At 41.3% G+C, this 19,444-nt stretch overlaps 1 long non-coding RNA gene across 1 annotated transcript in view; it reads left to right on the forward strand.

Moving 5' to 3' along the window:
- Positions 1-417: 417 nt before the first annotated feature.
- The window catches only part of LOC309647240, a 211,183-nt gene continuing 192,156 nt past the window's right edge, over positions 418-19,444 (forward strand). The window contains exon 1 of the long non-coding RNA XR_014255882.1: positions 418-6,553. This is a non-coding gene — a long non-coding RNA (uncharacterized lncRNA). The remainder of the gene's footprint in view (positions 6,554-19,444) is intronic.

The raw sequence follows: 19,444 nt of genomic DNA on the forward strand, positions 1-19,444 counted from the left end.
GTGGGAAGCAGCTGCATAGCACAGGGAGATCAGCTCCGTGCTCTGTGACCACCTAGAGGGGTGGGATAGGGAGGGTGGGAGGGAGACGCAAGAAGGAGGGGATATGGGGATATATGTATATGTATAGCTGATTCACTTTGTTATAAAGCAGAAACTAACACGCCATTGTAAAGCAATTATACTCCAGTAAAGATGTTAAAAAAAAAATAAAATAAATGGGTTTATGCAAAAAAAAAAACAACAAAACAAAATAGCGACAATACCAAATGCTGCAGGGGGTGTGGAGAAACTGAATCTCTCATATATTACTAGTTGAGAATGGAAGATGGTACAGTTACTCTAGAAGATAGGTTGTCAGTTTCTTTAAAAACTAAACAGAAACTCACCATACAATTCAGCAATTATGCTCGTAATGAAAACTTATGTCAGCACAAAAACCTGTAGGTGATTGCTAATAGCAGCTTTATTTGTAAACCTGGAAACAACAAAAATATCCCTCAATAGGTGAATGGTTAAACAAACTGTGGTTTATCTGTCATCCATACCATGGAGTGAATTACTGATACACAAACTTTGATGGATATCAAGGGCATTTTGCTAAGTGATAAAAAAAAAAAAAAACCTCAAAAAAAAAAAAAAGTCACCCAAATTCTTGGTTATTTTGCTATAGAATAGAACCTTGGACTCTCTGCTCCATTAATTTATTAATTTGGTTAATATAATTGTGATGATGGATTAAGTTTTGCTCTAGCTGAATTCTTCATTTTCAAATGTTGTCTCCTGAATTCATACACTGCCTTATTCACAGGTTATAAACAACCACCTCAGCTGCTTTGTTTAGTTCCTAAATCACTTCCCTATTTTTAGATCATTACCATATTTGAGAAGAACAGATAACCTTTGATTTCTTGTGCATGTGGCAGTCTGAGGTGCCAGCACTTTAGGTTAATGTAGCTAAATCTCAAGCATGGAATAAAAGTATGGGATTGGTTGTATGTGTGACATCTACTTCAATGGAATTTTTTTTGTTTGTTTTCTGAGAACAGATCCCATTTAATAACTTTAGCCCAAGTTAATGTAGCTCTGTTGGAAGCCCCTGTCCCTCTCAGTGAGTGGCTGTATGGCGACATCCCCCCTGCCCACTGGCCTGTGCCCTGTAACCCAAAGCCACCTGCAGTTGGTTGTGTTGGTGCCTGATCTCCTAAGAAGTCATGCTATGCCCTTACAAGTGCAGCCACTGAACCTCGTTCTATTTAATGCCATTCCAAGTCAGTTTGCCAGGAAAAATGATTGACTCATGGAAAAAGAACTTGTATTAAAAGTGGAGGAGGGTACAGTGAATTTATCCGAGAAGGTCCTAATACCTAAATCACTTCAAAATAGATATTTGTATCCCTGACACCGTGTGTTCTGTGCATTGAGAATGTAAAGGCCTGTGGGATTGACACATATCCTACCAGTGTATATTCTCAACTGAACTTTTTCCTATCCTGAAATAGCAAAGTTATCCTTGGACGATAGCTTTGTTTATTTCCCCTCAAGATACCTTTGGGATAGAACAATGGTTCTGAACCACAGATTATTTTGTCTCAAGGGGACACTTGGCCATGTCTGGAGAAATTTTTGTGTGTCACAATTGGAGGCTCCTGGCATCTAGTGGGTAGAGGATGCTGTTAAACATCCTACCATGCACAGGACAACCTCCCACAACAAAGAATGACCTGGCCCTCGATGTCAGGAGTGCCAAATTGAGACACCTTGGGTTGGAGAATTTATTTCTAATTGATTTAAAATGTCTCCCAATTGACTTCAACTTTATTTATTGTTTTAGATCATTTTCTTGAGTCCAAGAATGACTAAAGTTAGTACAGAACCGCTGCTTATCAAAATTCCCCACACCACATCCAAGATAAACTGGCATTACAAGGGTAACAAGTATAATACATATTACTAGTGTATTCCTAGGTGAGACTGTGTCTCCATGTCTTTTGTATCCTTAATGAGGAGAGACTGAAAAGGAATAAGGAATTACTTTTCCAGGGCTGCCATAACAAATTACCACCTAGTGGCTTAAAACAGCACACATTTATTATCTTACAGACTGTAGGTCAGAATTATGACATGGATCTCACTGGGCTAAAATCGAGGTGTTGGCAGACCTGTGTGCCTTCTCGAGGCTCTAGGGGAATATCTATTTCCTTGCTTCTTCTGTCTTCTCTAGACTGCCCACTTTCCTTTGCTTGTGGCCCCCCTTCTCCACTGAAAGCCAGTAATGTTGCATCTTTCTGACCAGTCTTCTGTAGTCATATCTATGTCTGATCACAGCCAGGAAATGTCCTCTACTTTTAAGGACCGTTGTGATGACATTGGGCCCACACATATAATCCAGGATAGTTTCCTCATCTCAAGGCCCTCAACTTCATCACATCTTCAGAGTCCCTTCTACCATGTAAGGTAACATACGTATTCACAGGTTCCAGGGATTAGGATGTGGACATCTTTGGGAGGCATTATTCTGTCCAACACAGAATAATACTAACTTTGGCATCACCAAATTTCCATTGAGCTACTGATGTCCTACAAACTGGGGAGGGGCTAAAGCACATGGGCTTTGGGAAATATGCTGTCAGTCGTCATAGAACTGTCCTGTGAACAGCTCAACTGCAACCTTGTAGTAGGAGTGGGTTTGCCTCCGAAGGAAATGGACATTTCAACTGTCGATCATTCTGGAAAAAAGTCATTCCTAAATGAGCCTTAGAACAGGGTGAGGGAAACACTTTTCTCTCTCTCTCTGGGACTGGGTTCCCTTTGGCCTAGGCCGGGAGATGTGGAGGTACCTGGAGCACGAACAGCCAGTGGGCATAGGATAAACCCTTGGGGCTGAGTAAGTGGCCTGGGGTAGAGGACATGTTATAAACTTGCTTTATACGGGACCTAGAAGGGGCTGGGGACTGTGCAGTCCCCTTGAATTACTTTTAGAATAATTTTATTATTATTTTTTCAAAAGTAGCCTGTTTCTGCTTGGCTGTGAAAAGTGAAAGGGAAGGGCTTCTGCTATACTTGGGGATGGCTCTCCTGGGGTGAGAAGAAGCAGCTTACAGAATCTAGAATCGGATGACTGGTGACAGGAGGATTTGGAGAACACACAAGATACTGAGATATTCAGAAACCGGTAAAAGAGGAAAACCTATGCTGTAGGCAGAATGTTTATATCCCTTCCCCCTAAATTCATGTTGAAATCCTAACCCGCACAATGAAAGTTTTAGGAGGTGGGGCCTTGGGAGGTGATTAGGTCACAGGAGCAGCGCCCTCATGAATGGGATTAGTGCCCTTATAATAGAAGCCTTAGAGAGCTTCTCGCCCCCTTGTACCATGTGAGGACACAGTGAAAAACTTTCCGTCTGTGAACCAGGAAGAGGGCTCTCACCAGATGCCAAATCAGTCAGGTGCCTTGATTTTGGATTTACAGCCTCCAGACCTGTGAGAAATAAATTTCTGTTGTTTATATGCCACCCAGTCTATGGTATTCTGTTAGAACATCCTGAACTTGAATGGACTAAGACAACCTGGAAAAGAATGCATGTCAAAAGGATGAGGGGTTCCAACTGTTGTGATTTATATATAAAAGGGAAATGTGACCTCCCGGGTGCTGAAGTCTGGGGTATTTGGGCTATGTACCAAAATCTGCTTTATAGTAAATAGTACAAGTGTGAGATTTGAATGCATCTTGGTAATAAACATGACATTTTACATTCACATAAAACTGTCTTAAATCACAAGATTTTACAATGTGATGCTGTGGAGATGACGTTAAGTTTTTCCTTTGAAGGTATTGACTGGGGTGGGCCTTGTGGAAAGAACCTTGGGTGGCTCATGAGGAGATGGGCTTTTGTGCCTCCTGTTTTCACTCTGCACATTGTACCTGAATGATCTCCTTACTCCTGCATTTATCCACTGTAACACGTATGTGATTCTTGGTGTGATGAGTGTAGTTTGTTTATTTCCCCTTTGCACCCATTGGTACCCAGCACCATGCCTGGAAAAATGACTTTTTTTTTGCTAAATAACTACATCAGAGTTTCTATTCTCACTAATCAGCTGGCTGGCTTTGGTGAACTCACTTTATTTGAGCTTCAGTTTCCTTACTCAATATGAGTGTGGAAATTTTAATTCTAAGATAATTTCTGGCTCTCATATTTCACATTCTTTTCAATGTATAAAGTGTTGCTTCAACCCAGTGATTGTTTTTCCTACTATCTTTTATTTGGTAAAGTAGGGAAGGCACCTAATTATCTTCCAGTAAAGTGTTGGATGTTTCAACTGACAGGTAACCAAGCTAAGAGTAGGATGACCCTTGATATATATGCATTTCATTCCTTTGATTCCACTCGGTTCCTGCTATGTCTATACAATATTAAGTGCATTGGAAATAAATTTCACCCTTGTCAGGCAGAAATCAAAGGAAGCAGTTTCTGGGCTTTACATCAGACAAAGGTTTGAGCCAAATGAGGCGTGGGATGGGCTCTGATCTTTTATCATTCCCTGCTGCCTTGCTTTCTCTTTAAGCTTCTTAGATTCATGTATCTGGTTCTAGAGATTCCATTCCCCTGGCTGGAACCCCCTTAGCTCTCCAGTTTTCCCCCTTATTCTCCAAAGGAAATGCTGAGGTTGTGTGCTAAAACATTTCTTAATTGCATTTTCCTCCAATACACACGTAGCTGTCTTTTGAGCTTTGGCATGCAAGTGATGACAGAAATATACCGGTTTACAAGTGCCAACACCCAGGGCCACCACAGGGATGTAGAATTCACCTGCCAGAGCATTTGACACTTGCGTCACGAAAAGGCAACAGCTGAGAAAAGCCCTGTGAGAAATAGCTTTTCACGTACACAGGAAAGGCTGTCCAGAATTGTAAATCAGTTGGATGTCTATTTCTTCCAGCAAATTCTCCCAAGGGTGGAGGAGACGGGGGAGTCTATTCAGCTCTCTTGGTGGTTGTGTGGAAAATGATAGCATACCAGTGATGCAGGAGTCATTTTGCACCATGAGATGAAGGCCTTTGGTTCCTCATCCTTAGAAGTTTGGCTAAGACTGGGAGACCAATTGCTTCCAGGTGCAGAGGTTTGGATGCAGTCCCCTCTTCATATTTAATAGTAGAGATCACAAGCTTTGAGCCCGTCTAAAGAGACCAGCTATTTCATTTGGCCAATCATGACGATGGTATTCAGTTATCCTTCCCTTAGCTCTGCCACCTTGAAGCCTAATCTTGGAGAACTTTTCCTTTCATTCGTGATGGTGTGCAGATGCCTTTAGATGCTAACAGGAAGTAAGCCACCCGGTTTATGGTATTTTTGTTATAGCAGCCTGAACGAACTAAGACACTCTCTCTTGACTTCTAGGACATTACACTTTATAGATATTCATCCCACATCTTTGATTGTGTCTTGGTGGTTCCTTGCCCTTCATCTGTCACTTAGAGGTCAGTTGCTCTGAAGCTGGCCAGACTTCCTATATTCCTCCTGGTCAGTCTCACCCACTTTTACATTTTTTTCTAACATCTCTATGGTGATGATTCATAATTTTCCATCCAAGTTTGGACCATTCTTTTAACCTTCAGATCTGTGTTTCTACTGTCTCTAGTTGGTTTCATCACATACATTGCAATTATTTTATTCATACAACAGATATTTGTTGAATACTGACAACACAACAACAAGTAGCACAGTTTCTCTGCCCTTTCGTTGTTCATGGATTCTTGTGAGAGGCAGTTTTCTTGTCTGTCCTCTCTAGAATGTGAAATCCTTAGAAATATAAATTGTCTTTGTTTTGCGTGTGTCCAGATTCTACCAGTAACTGGCACGCTGAGATGCTCAAAATATGTTCACTGCATTAATTCATGAATCATAGACACATGAGGGCAAAAGGAATCTTACATTCAACCACTGTCCCAATTAGATTCCCAATTTGATTCCCCTCTAAAATATACCAATAACTGGTCACCCAGTTTCTGCAGGCACTGGGAGTTGTTCTTTATCATTAATGTTTACAGACTATGCCAAATGGCTTTTTTTCTTTCTTTTATAATGAGAAAGAAAGAAAGAAATACTGAACCTAGAAAAGTCTGGGAAAAATCCTAGGATATGTGAACAGAGGTAGAAAGAAATGACCACTTTCAAGGAAGAAGTCATATAAGCAGGTTAGAAAAAGGGACTGAACTATTCACCTCCTATAGCACCCATTCAAAACAGAGGGTCAATAGCTACAGCTGTTTCAGTTTTGCCAATTTTGTCCTCCAGATTAGACACGTGCCTTCCATTTACTTTAATAGGAGACATATGTGTGCAGTTGATGGCGGTACTTATTGCTAAGGAAGCGAAGTACTGAGTTCCTGCCACCCACCCACATCTGCAGCTTTATAAGCCGCAAGAAAATGAAAAACAAACACGCTGCTGGCATACTAGGAAACCGTGGAGGTTTGACAAAACCAACCAGGAAGAAAAAGAGAATTGGAGTGTGGAGACTGTGCTGGTGGGACGCTGGAGCAACACAAAAGGTCAGGTCTTAAATTCACAGCCCTTGGGTTACTTTGCTCCTCATCGCTGGGGTCTTTCTTTGGATGAAGTGTTATGGCGGATATTTCTGAGGCTCTCGGATCTGGGAATGAAACACAAAACTCGTGGGTGATAAAGATAGCTTTCAGTTCATTTTTTTGAACAAACGCCTGTTTGAGTTCCCAGAAGTTGTTAGCTAGGACATGGCAACCCTTCCCATAGTACCAGGTTTCAGTGTTTTTTTTTTTAAGAAAAACCTCTTTTTGTAAGTACAGTCAAGGATATTCAGTGCAGCATTCTTTATGATGTCTCTAAATTGGGTAGAGGTCAGTGGTCAGCAGTAGTGGACTTGATAAATAAATGATGAAACCTTTATACAAGGAAATTTGTAGAAGTTAGAGAGGGTTAAGCTCATAGGCACTGGTATGAAACTCTTCCCGAGACATTGCTAACTGAAAAAAGAAAAGCTGCAGAAAAATATATGTGTGGACTTTTGTTCAGTAGACCGAGGATTCTCTGAAAACACAATTCCCTTAAAAGCTTAGTAGGTTTGGGCTCTGTTTGCAGCCAGTCAATTTTAGTAAAAACAAAGCTAGTTATCTTGTCAAGTCAGCGCCCCTGAATTGAGATTAGAGTGAGTTCCGTCCATCTGACCAGAGATCAGCTTAATACTCTCCAGTTTGGCCTCTGTCTCAAGATAGGTCAAAGTCCCATCTTATCTTTCCCTTGTCCCTAACCCGAAGTCCAATGACTGGCTCTTTTCCTTGGGGTTGATTGTCTCCTTTTAAAATAGGAAGTTCACAGGTTTTAAGAAGCCTGAGGGAGAAGGCTGTTGATTCCTCTTGCTGTCTAATCTCCCGCTCCACGTTTATCTTCAATTCCAACATTATCCTGGGGCTTAGTATCTCAAACCCTGCAAGTAAAATACAAACAGAATTTAAAGCTTCTCCAAATTACTTGTACGTAGAAAGGGTCTTTCTTAGCAAGGTTTTATTTTCCCTCTGTTTCCAGAAGGGCAAGTGTGCATAGGAGTTCTTTGTAAAGGAAATTTTTTTCTTGCTGGAGCTTAGTGAAGGCGGCGAGGAGTAACCGATACATCCCTACATTCTAGAGTTTTTCTGCAAAATTCCCCAATATTCCAGCCTTCTTAGACATGTTCTCTATATCCCCAGGTGCAACAGGTAAATCACCTTGTAACAAACATTTCCAACTTCTTAGCTTAGTTAGGCCAGAGGTCTCCTTACTGCCATCTAACCTATCACAGCTTGGCCAGTTCCCCATTATGGACTCTTATTTATAATACTATTCCCTATTTCCAAGCAGTGGTTTCTGTATTGCATATAACTTTCAGTGTCAAGTGACAGAAACCTAACTCAATATACTTTAAAATAGTTTCTCTTTCATTTGTGAAACAGGGTAGTTTTTCTTGAAGCGCAGCCGGATTCCATCAAAAGCTTAGTAGGTTTGGGATTAACCTACTTGAGCAATGCTGTCACACCCAGGTGCACCTATTTTCCACCCCTGCGTTCTATGTCCTTGTTGTTGGTTTCATTCTCAGGCTTCTGTGCTCACTTAGGGCAATTAGAGATGTATCTTTAAGGCTGGTATCCTCAGAAGAAAGAGAAAGTCTTTGTCTAACAGCATAAGCAGTCTTGAAGTTGTCCCGTTGCGTCTACCTGGCCTGGCTGACCTGTGCTCACCCTGAACAGACAGGTCACTGCGGATTATAGGTAATGGCCAGCTCTCGCACTCAGCCTTGGAGACAGGTTTGCTCAGCTACATTTGAAACACTTTCAAGAAAGGGGGTGATTTCCTGAGAAAACGTGCTTTTATTACTAGAATAAGAAATTACGGATGCTGGGCATAAAACATAAAAGGTAACAATGACAGAAATATAGAGACAGAAAGCTATTTGTAGGAGGAAAGAGTGGATTTGAAGAAGGAGAGAGAAATGGAAAATCCTGAGTAGGCTGAGTTTTTGAAAGACAGGGTGTTTCTGAAAGAGCAGGGAGGAGATATTAGAGACATTTGCTATGCTGTGATGTGGGATTTGGGGAAGATGGTGTTTTTAAGCTTACTTTGCTATGTTTTATGCTGTATAATTTCTTCTCTCTCACTTTTCAAGAAATATAAGTAAAGACTTATACCCTTTGTCAAGGCCTTTTGGAGATATATTTGTGCTGGCTTATGGATACAATACTAGGCCAATTCTGGTCTAGAGGGCACCCAGATTTGTTTGGGTTACATAAGATCCTTAGAAACAATTGCTAAATTTTTAGGGGAGTGACTAGACTCAGGATAATATTGAGTACAGAATTTCTACTTTCAAGCAACAGACAATTTTTCTAAGAGCTCTCCTTTTTCTAATAGTCTTCCATTTTTTCTTAACTGGTAAATTTCCTTTTAATAAGGATTTAGGGCCATTTGCAGTAGCACCTGTAGCAACAGTTGAAGGTGAACAGTAAGGGTGGTCAGCCCTACAGTATGAGAAGGCATTCAAAAACATTGATTCTGAAACCAATAAGGATTAATTGTCTATGAAAATAATATAAAGCAGAAATTCACTTAGCTGCACATGAGAATCATGAGGGAGCTCTTAAAAATACCAATGCCATGTTCCCACTTCTAGTCATTTTGATATAACTGTTCTGGGGCAGGCTTGGCATCAGCATTTTTAAAAGCCCTTTAGGTGATTCGAATGTGCTGCTAGACTTGAACCATTGCTGCCGAGGTTAGGGCTTACTCAAGCTTGCCGATTAGTGCCATCGTCACATGAACTGCATTTGTTGAACGCATACCTTCTATCCAACACACTCGTGTTAGGCATTCCCATATCATAGTAACCTAAATAATGAGCTAACTGTAATGCTTCTCTCAGGAAGTAATGACAGTGTCAAGTAAGCTCTCTGGGTTGGCATGAGGAACCGGGAGTTGACCTGCAGAGTGACTGAACCCAACAAATTACTTCATGACCACATTTCTATGTTGCACTTGTAATAGAGAGCAGAGCTGGCCCAGAGTTAAAGGCCAGTAAGTAAATATCAAAAACCTGCAGCAAAGGCCTCTGAGATCTATGGAGCCAATCAAATATTCAGGCCATGATCTGACAGCAAAGCTGTTTTGACTTTCTGTACCTGTAGAAAGGAGGACCAGGCCACTTAGTTCGTATTTAGCATATGTGGCAACTCTAACTCCCATGTAGGAGAGCTGCCACGGACTTAGGGAGAAATAGTTGATGAGTTAGAGCTCGGGTGTTTCACTTCCTTTCACCTCACCTATCCCCCTGCCCAGCCCCTGTTCTCTGCTTGCTGGCTACCACCCACCCCCATTGCCTTCCCGCTTCAGTTAGTGTCGTGGGAAGAGGGGGAGGGGGGTGATTGATCTCATTGGCAGATGCTGTGATTGTTATTCACAGGTAGTATCCTGTAAGTTAGATCTGGGAAGCAAATGCCTCCCTGATAGTTGCCTGCCTTTGTTGTCCTTCAATAAGTAAAACACCTCCTGGTGTGGTGATTAAAAGGAGCCGCCCATGAAGGTTTTACACGTGTTTTAAGACACAACATTTATATTAATGCTGTGTTGAAAGTGACCTTTTGATGCTGCTGTCTTCCAGTAAAATAGCATTTCGTCAGTCATTTGGTAGTTTTCTCTCTCAAAATAGCCGTTTCTGAAAGTGAGGACCACTAGAATTTCCAAACTGAGGGGTTAGAAAGTGGTGTTTCACTTGTTTTGTAATGAAGAAGGTTTGACAGAGCTGAGCTTCTGCATTAGAAAAAGTGCTGCAGGAGGCCTTAGAATAAAGGGGAGAGGGGAAACTGGGCGAATGAAATCACTGGCTTCCAGGGTTGCCAAAACCCTTCTAAAATACAACAGTCTTTTTAGGCAAATATACGATGCCTTTTAATCCTTTTTCTTGTTAAAGTTGAAGGAGATTGTATTCTTCATAAGATCTGTTTCAGGTTATCTATTATTGTGTAACAAACCACCCTCCAGTAGTGGTTTGTTAGAACAATCTCTTATTATCTCTGCTAGTGCTGAGTTGACTGGGCTCAGCTAGGGGGTTCCCACTTGGCATCTCTCATGGGATTGCAGTCCCTCCGTGGCTGGGTCTGGGTGGTCTCTAAGGCCTCCGGACTCACAGGTCTGCTGCCTGGGCCGAGGGCTCCCACAGCTGGGGCTCCTCGGGCATCTTTCTCTGGATCTATGTGCCCTTTCCATGTGCTGTCTCCATCATGGTGGTTTTAAGGTAGCAGCACTTCTTACATGGTGACTCAAGGCTCCAAATACACTTGTCTCAAAAGAGATTGCCAGGCGGCTTCCTTCTTGGTGGCTCTCTTTCTCTTAGAGCATGTGCTTCTAGGGAGGCCAGCTGCCATATTGTGTGCAGTCCTTTGGAGAAGACCATGGGGTGAGTAACCGAGGGCTGTGGGCAACAGTCCCATGAGTGGCCTGGGAAGCAGATCCACCAGCCCAGCTGAGACTTCAGATGACTGCAGCCCCAACTGATACCTTGACTGCAGCCTCCTGAGAGACTCTGAGCCAGATGCCCCCAGCTAAGCCTCCCTCAGATTCCTGACACTGTGAGATAATACATTTTTGTTGTTTTAAGATACTACATTTGGGTTAACTTGTTATGCAGCAATAGATAACATATACAACCTCTGTTCTGCTCTTTCCTAATCTTCCATCTGCCAAGTAGGCACTCAGTTGCTGTGGAATGAATAAATGAATGAGGAATGAATAAAGACATGATTTTTGGCTCTAAAGGTAGTCCATTGTTTCTCATAGCACACACTTGCTTTTGTTATGGAAACTTTATAGATCTATATTGGTTGTCTCCACTTCCTACAGAGCTGAAAATTGCCAAAGGCCATTACTTAATCTCCATCCAATAAGTCAGTGATATATACACATAAGCACACATACACGAACACTCACAGCCTATGTGTGTATGTATATATACATACATGTATATATGCATAGACACATACATACATACACTGAGCTGCCATATATTTTTCATGTCAGAAAGGCTTCCCTTTTCTAATAAAATAAATTAGATGATGTGTTGGTCTGCCACATCCAGAAGTTATTTAAGTCCTAGCATAAGTATGGTATAACCCTATACAAACTTTTCTTTTTTTCTGACAAGTTATATTCTTGGCTATTTTGCTGTTCATAGCGTTTATTTCTGCCTATTTACTTCTCACCTCTTTAAGTCAATTTAATTGGTATCTGGGAGTTATAAAAATATTTTAAAGTAGACTGATTTTTACTACCCAACCATTGGGTTATGATTTGAATTCTCCCTTAGAGGAGATACGTATATATAAAACATCTGAAAGTAATTTTTATGCCAGTCGGCTCTGTTAAAGCTATTTGTTTTGGATCTGTAGTGCCCAAATTATACTTTCTATTCTTTATGTAGAAATATGCTAATAATTCAGTGAAACCTAAGTCAAACTGGAAAAAGTGGCTTGCTCGGGATTTCTTTTGGTAACAAGAGGTAAAAAGATGAGTGAAGACATTCTGGGTAATGTTTCTAGATCCTTCTCAGCCCGGACTGTCCTTGTGGGGGCCCCTTTTTCCCTAGCTCCGTCAGCGTTGACTCCTGGCCACTCTTGCTCCCTCACTTGTTCCTCTCGGCAGAAGCGTGACTTAGCTGATGTGACTCTGGGTGAGGAGCTGAGCACACATGACTCAATCCCTTTCTCTTTCTTGGCTCAGGAGAGCCTAACAGCTGGTCTGCTCTTGGGCATGTGGCGAGGTTGGCCTGTGCTGTCTGTGACTCGATGGGTGCAGCAAGTGCTATGGGTGCCCCATCTCTCTCCTCCCAGCCTTCACCTCTACAGGCAGAAGGTTGCTTATTACCAATGCCTGCGCTTTCTTAGTGTGTGTTCCTGGCCACACGAATGTGCTTGGCCCATGCACAGGACAAGCTGGAAGTGCCCTAGAGTTGATGCCCTTAGAGGCAGCTCTCCAACAAGGATGGAGTGGGAGTTGATGAATAAAGAGCTAGTTTCAGAGACATTGGGGTGAGACAACTCTCAGAGATGTGTTCTCTGCTTTCCCCCAGAGTTCCCCAGCTGGATTGGGAACAGGCTGCCCACGGTGGGAACTGACTTTATTTATTTATTTATTTTTTGATACTTAAAAATATATATATTTATTGGCATACAGTTGCTTTACAATGTTGTGTTAGTTTCTGCTGTACAGCGAAGTGATTCAGTTACACACTCGTATATCGGTAACTGACTTTAGGACGTGCTCTTTGTTGGCTTTCTTCCCTTCCCTGTCTCATTCCCTCACTCTTCTGCTTGGATTAACTCCCAGGTATACTGCTTGGGGTCAGATCTTTGCCTTGGGTCCGGCTTCTGGGTAAATCAGTTCAGGCTGCATTATTAGGGACCGCTGCTGCTTCCCACCTGAGTCACGTTCTCCAACAACTCATGTAAAGCTGACATCGGTAGTCTCATTTGCCCGACTTCTGTTTATCTCGCTTAGTTCAGAACTCAGGAGGGTAAATGGTTTATATTATTAAGGCTCCTTCTCAAATCCCCATAACTTGTACTTTTCCACTTCTCCTAGTTTCTTCACATTAAAATTTAAAAATATAAAATTAAGCCTTATAAGCAAACATTAAGTGAATTTGGCTCACAACCACTCTGTTCCTGCCAAAGACATGGATAAAAAAAAAATGTGTATTTTGATATATGATAAATATATAACTTCTATTTTGTTTACAATGATATAGTCTCATGACAAGTTTAATATCTTTAGCTAGATTTTGACAAAAATTTCTTTAGTTGCAGTATTGAATGTTTTAATTTTTTTTTCTGCTGGATAACTGTATTTGTCTCTTTATTCTACCTTTATATGGTGATTTTCTATGGAAACTGAAAACATTTTTAAGAGCATATGGCTCTTTATTTTTATTTTCTCTTAGAGCTGAGTCAGAAAAATTTACAAGTGGGGAACTTGATGCTGAGAAGTTAACCCAATGTGCAAACTTGGGTTAATTGTTTAGCCTCCATCTCCTCATCTGTAAAATGGGCATGGAATTATTTTACCCACAACACAGGATTGCTGTTCATATCAAATGCGAGTGAAAATGTTGTCTTATAAGCATAAAGTGGTATAAAAATATTGGTTTTTATTTCTTCTTTGTTTTTGAGGCAAAGAGGGGTAGCTAATTCTCAAGAATATGGCTAATTTGAAAGTCTGTGCGAGGCCCCCACAAGAACCCATTGACCTTGAAGTAGAAAAATATGAAACTTTCTGGGAGGTGCCAATCTGTTCTAAGCATGGTAATTTTCAGGTCCCATTAAGGTGAGGCGGAGCTGATGATTTTCACTTGATTCTTTGTGGCAGTGGCAATTCCCTAAATAGGCAGAACCTTCTCTAAAATTGCCAGTAAGGATCTGAACGAGGTTATTTGCGTGGGGAGAGTGGAAAACCCAGTTAAAATTCCTTGGAATTAATCAAAAGCTGTCATCCTCCAACAGCTGCCCATTTCACGTGATGCTTGTGCTGATCTCAGGTGGGAATGCGTCTGATGGCCAAGTTTATTAAAATAATTTTGCTATTTGCTGTGTATCTGATCAATAGGAAGCACTGTTTCTTCCTCTCCCAATGTGGCATTGGTTAACTAAGACACACATTCTCTGGAATCATGAGAAAAATTGGGAGTTCATTTACTATGGTGTTCATTAACAAACTTTTTTGATAATTTGTGTGAGTTTCTGTATTTGATATTCCCTTTATTATCATTACTTTTCAGTATTACTATTAAAACATGTCCAGAATATTATCTCCTAGTGTAAATTTAGGTGAGTTATTTTTTTTAAAACACCCAAACTTGATTTTATTTTCTAGCTTCCACTGACACCTGGTGGCTTCTCCTGCTATGTGGGAAGGGAAGCCGTGCTAGGTTGTACTTTGGCTGGACAGCAAGCAGCCAGGTGACTTCTGTATAATGTGTTTGGATTTCAGAGAATCTTTAATTTCTCAGTCAAACTGTATATCCTCTCTAGAGCCCCCTGCCATGACCATCTACCTTCCGTATCATGTTTCCAGTGATGGATTTCCTTTGTTTGCTGAGGATTTTCATTATTAGAATTTTTATTTTTGCTGAGGTTAAATTTACTTCCTACTTTATATGGCTATTGATCTTCTCTCCTCCCATATTTCTTCTGGATTTTTTTCTTTAATAGAATCTTGCTCTTGTTATTTAGGAGAGAAATAAAGACCAGATGGCCCATAAGATGTGTTGGATATTCTAGACTGTATTGGATCTGCCTTTTCAACTGCAGAATTTGTGTGTGTGTGTTTAGGGAGAGGAGGAGTTAGAACTGAAGAGTTCAGTGTTCACTCTGTCTTTTCCTTTGCCCTGGGGTCATAAAGTAACTATCCTGGAAAGTGAAACTGAGCTGGTTTAGAAATGGCCAATTTTAAGCCTGTTGGCATTCTAGGATACCAAATAATTACCTGTCCTCTCCTGTAAGTGCTAATAGGTATAAAACTGATTCAGGGAAAACAAATTATTTTTAAATCAAGAACTAATAATTCCAAAGCCGAGGGCTCCTTGGTTGGAAATTAAGGCAAAATTCCTACTACCTCCATCTAAATCTAGACCTTGAACTGGCCTTGGAGAGAGTTGGGTCTGCAAAGCAGACAGTGAATTGACTCTATGAGCTTTGTGGAGGATCTTGGGCTGCCTTACAGCCCGGAGAGCAGGGAGAAGAGAAAGATTTCCATGTTGGTCCACTTGGGATGCACCAAGACTCTGATAGCCTTGGAATAGTGATGTTTCACACTGATGCAGTCCAAAATGAACACTCAGACATGGTTCACACGTGCCCCACAATAATTTTTTTCTACATACAAAGTTCACAATTATTACTGCCTCTGTTTAAATTCCATTCCAGCAGTATGGAATGGTTGACCCATAGGGTAGAAATAGCAGAAATAACAGACAAGAAACTGTATGCCTAATGACTCACTTAGATGCATCAGAAATTGGTGTTAGTTTGGTCTCCCTTTAAAAACTTTCATGGTCAAGCAGAATCTTCAGAGTTGGGTTTTGGACACATACCCCCAGGTTGCTGGCCTCCTGAATAAAGCAAACTTTTTGTTCCTATGGGGAAAAAAATGGGTGTTAGCTTGCAAAGTGCAGGGGGTGGGGAGATTAATGAAAATTTAGTCACTAATTATGTAATAAAATTCCTGTACATAAATAGAATTGACCTAATAGGCACTAAAAAAGTGCTATTTGGAAATTCAAGGAGAATCTGTTTCCTATGGAAACACACTTACTGCTAAACTTAGTGTGACATCACAAACTTCCCATGTGCTCAGTACTATGCTAGATATTTGCTGTGGGAGCTTCTCAGTCAATTTCCTCTTTAAAGGGTATATTAGTGTTCTCCAGAAAAGCACAATCAATAGGATCTATATCCATATCTACAGATACATATGAGGAGGTTTGTTATAGGAATTGACTCATGATCATGGAGGCTAAATCCCACAGTCTGCCATCTGCAAGCTGGAGACCGAGGAAAGCCAGTGGTATAATTCAGTCCAAGTCTAACGGCCTGAGAACTAGGGGAGCCCGATGGCGTAACTACCAGTCTGAGCCTAAGGCCTGAGAACCTGGAGGGGTAGGGGTGCTGGTGTAAGCCCAGGAGTTCAAAGACCCATTAACCAGGAACTCTGATGTCTGAAGACAGGAGAAAATGGATGTCCCAGCTCCAAGAGAGAGGGGGCGGGTGAGAGAGGGAGAGAGACGTTTTACCAGCTATCTGGGCATCCCTTAGCCCAGTCAAGGAACCATCCACCAATGGCCTCAAAATCCCTGACACTTAACGTATAATTATTTTTTTCTCTTTTCATGAGAAACAAATAGGATTAACAAACTGTGCTCAGTGTTTATTATTCTTAAACAAGTCACTATAAAATACATTCTGCATATCACACAAGCTGAGAAAGCATGTGGATCTTGTAAACATTTCTGAGATAAAGTTGTCCACAATTCTGCATGTTGTTTAGTGATTCTATAACAGGTTAGAAAGAGATTTGCCCCTTTATGACTCAAAAGAAGTAAAAGAGTTGTTATTCAATAGCACAGTTTGAGGCCCACGTTGCACCAGAAGGACGTAACACCCCCTCACCTTTTGCAGCCATCACTTGGTAAAGGCCATGAGGTTTGGCTGTGGATTTGTACACATACCCTAGGAATCCTGGATCACTCAGGTGGGGAGACACACACCCTGCTCAGAGCAGGGGCACAGCTGGTGTTTCCTGGGTGCTGCTTGGCACCACATTTTGTCAGACAAAAAGGGACAGTAAAGCTCTCTTGGCTGGTCTAATTGTCCTAAGCTTCCATCTCATTGTGATTAAAACAATGCAAAGTCAAGTCCTGCCTAGAATGGGGAGGTGTCACTAATTTCATAAAGCTCCTAAGATCTTTGGCAAAAAAATTTGACAGGTACTAAAACAGTGCTGGAGAGACATTCTTGGCAAATGCCTTGTTCCTATGGCAGCCCAATGTCTGTCTTTCTGTTGAGCTGATATAATACCATGAAGGCAGAAACCGTGTCTAACCCATCCTAGAATCCTCAGCAACTGACACATCAGAAGACACACAACTAATGAAATAAATGGGCAAAAGTTAGGGTTCTGTGGAGGAACAGTGGGAGATGAGTCTAGAAGGTTAGAGTGACTGTGGGCAATTCATGAAGGGTCTTGAATGAACCCTGGTGAATGTGTGGTTGATTTTAAAAATAAAAAAAAAATTTTTTTAGTTGAACATTTGAATCTGAAGCTATAATACCTTAAAATCCAGAAAAGGCACATAATTGGAGAGCTATGATCACGAGGCCTCTGTGTGAGATTTATGAACTCATCTATCTCAGATAGGATAGTGTTTAACTCATCTCAAAGAGTGAAGAGTTAAGAATGGATTTTACCAAGTCTTTCAATGTCAGGTGTTCATGGGAGCTTTTGGCCAGGGCTGGATCATAGAGAATTCCTGTCTGCATTCTTGGAGTGCCCAAAGTGCCAACTGTCTGTGGTTTTGATTAAAGATAGATCTATATGCCTTACATGCCAGACTTGCAGGCTGCGGAGTTGACTTCCTGCCATGAAATGTTAGCAGCCCTGGCTTTTGGGCTTAGGCACAGGGATCATCCCACAGCTGGGAGGAAGCTTCAGGGCTGCCTGGGAGCAGGGGAAATATTTTTGTTAAAATAGCCTAGGCGTTCAGTCCACTAATTGTTGAGGGAGGCATTCGTATCCTTTTCTAAAAAGCATCCTAAGAGACCTATTAAAACCTTGTTAGGGATGGCCACCAGTCTGGCTACTTTTGGCTTACAGTTTAAGAAGGAGATTGGAATAATTATATACCAGGAAAGGACTTTTGCACCCTGGCTTCTGGGGACAGAGAGGGAAATAATTTAATCAAGTCTATTTAATGAAACGGTCAATAAAAGAGAATTTCTGATAGATGTTTAGATGTCATATCAGCCCTCCATTTAAAAGAGTGTTACAGTAACTTTAGAACTTCTTCAGATCGATTTACCAGGTTGCTTAAAACTCCTCAGTGGTTCTTTATTGATTCTAGAGTAATGTCCAAACTCTTTTATATGACCTTCAAAGTTCTTCAAAATTTGGTTCCAAAGTTTCTTTTTGGTGTCTTCATGCAACTCTTCCCATCTGCTTGTTCCCCATCCTGCAGACACTTGATAGAATTTCACACCTGTCTAGCTACTTCTACCAGGTTCTCTAAAATAACCTGCATTTTTTTATTGTGGTAAAATATATACAACATAAAACTTACTGTTTTAACCAATTTAAAGTATAAAATTCAGTGCATTAAGTACATTCATAATATTGTGCAACTGTCGTTACTATCTAGTTCTAGAACTTTCTTATTGCTGCGAAAAGAAACCCGTACCCATTAAGTGGTCACTTCCATGTTCCCCCACCCCGCCACCCACCCTTGGCATCTGCTGACCTGATTTCTGTCTTTATGGATTTACCTATTCTGGATATTTTATACAAATGGAATCATAGAATAAGTGGTCTTAGGTGTCTGGTCTCTTTCACTTTGCATAATTTTTTCAAGATTTATCCATGTTGTAGCAAGTATTGATACTTCATTCCTTTTTATAGCTAAATAATATCCCATTGTATGGATTTCTCTCATTTTGTTTATCCATTCATCCATTGTGGACATTATTTCCACCTTTTGGCTATTGTGAATAGATCTGCTGTGAACATCTGCATGCAAATTTTCTTTTGTATATATACACACACATACATGCACACCTAGGAGTGAAATTGCTGAGTCATGTAGTAGTTCAAGGTTTAACTTATTGAGAAGCCACCAAACTGTTTTCCACAGTGGTTGTACCATTTTACATTTCCACCAGCAATGTATGAGGGTTCCAGTTTCTCTACATCCTCACCAACAGTTATTTTCCATTTTTTATTATGGCCATCCTAGCAGGTGTGAAGTGGTATCTCGTTGTTGTTGTTGTTGTTTTTTATTTTTGGCTGCGTTGGGTCTTCACTGCTGCACACAGACCCTCTAGTTGTGGTAAGCAGGGGCTACTCTTCATTGCTGTGCGCAGGCTTCTCATTGCGGTGGCTTCTCCTTTAGCAGAGCACGGGCTCTAGGAGCACAGACTTCAGCAGTTGCGGCACGCGGGCGCAGTAGTTGTGGCACATGGGCTCAGTAGTTGTGGCTCGCGGGCTCTAGAGCGCAGGCTCAGTAGTTGTGGCGTACGGGCTTAGTTGCTCTGCGGCATGTGGGATCTTCCCAGACCAGGGCTCAAACCCGTGTCCCCTGCATTGGCAGACGGATTCTTAACCACTGTGCCACCAGGGAAGTC

This window comes from Balaenoptera physalus (assembly GCF_965194825.1).
Source record: "Balaenoptera physalus genome assembly, chromosome: 17".
In the NCBI taxonomy this organism is placed as follows: Eukaryota; Metazoa; Chordata; class Mammalia; order Artiodactyla; family Balaenopteridae; genus Balaenoptera; species Balaenoptera physalus.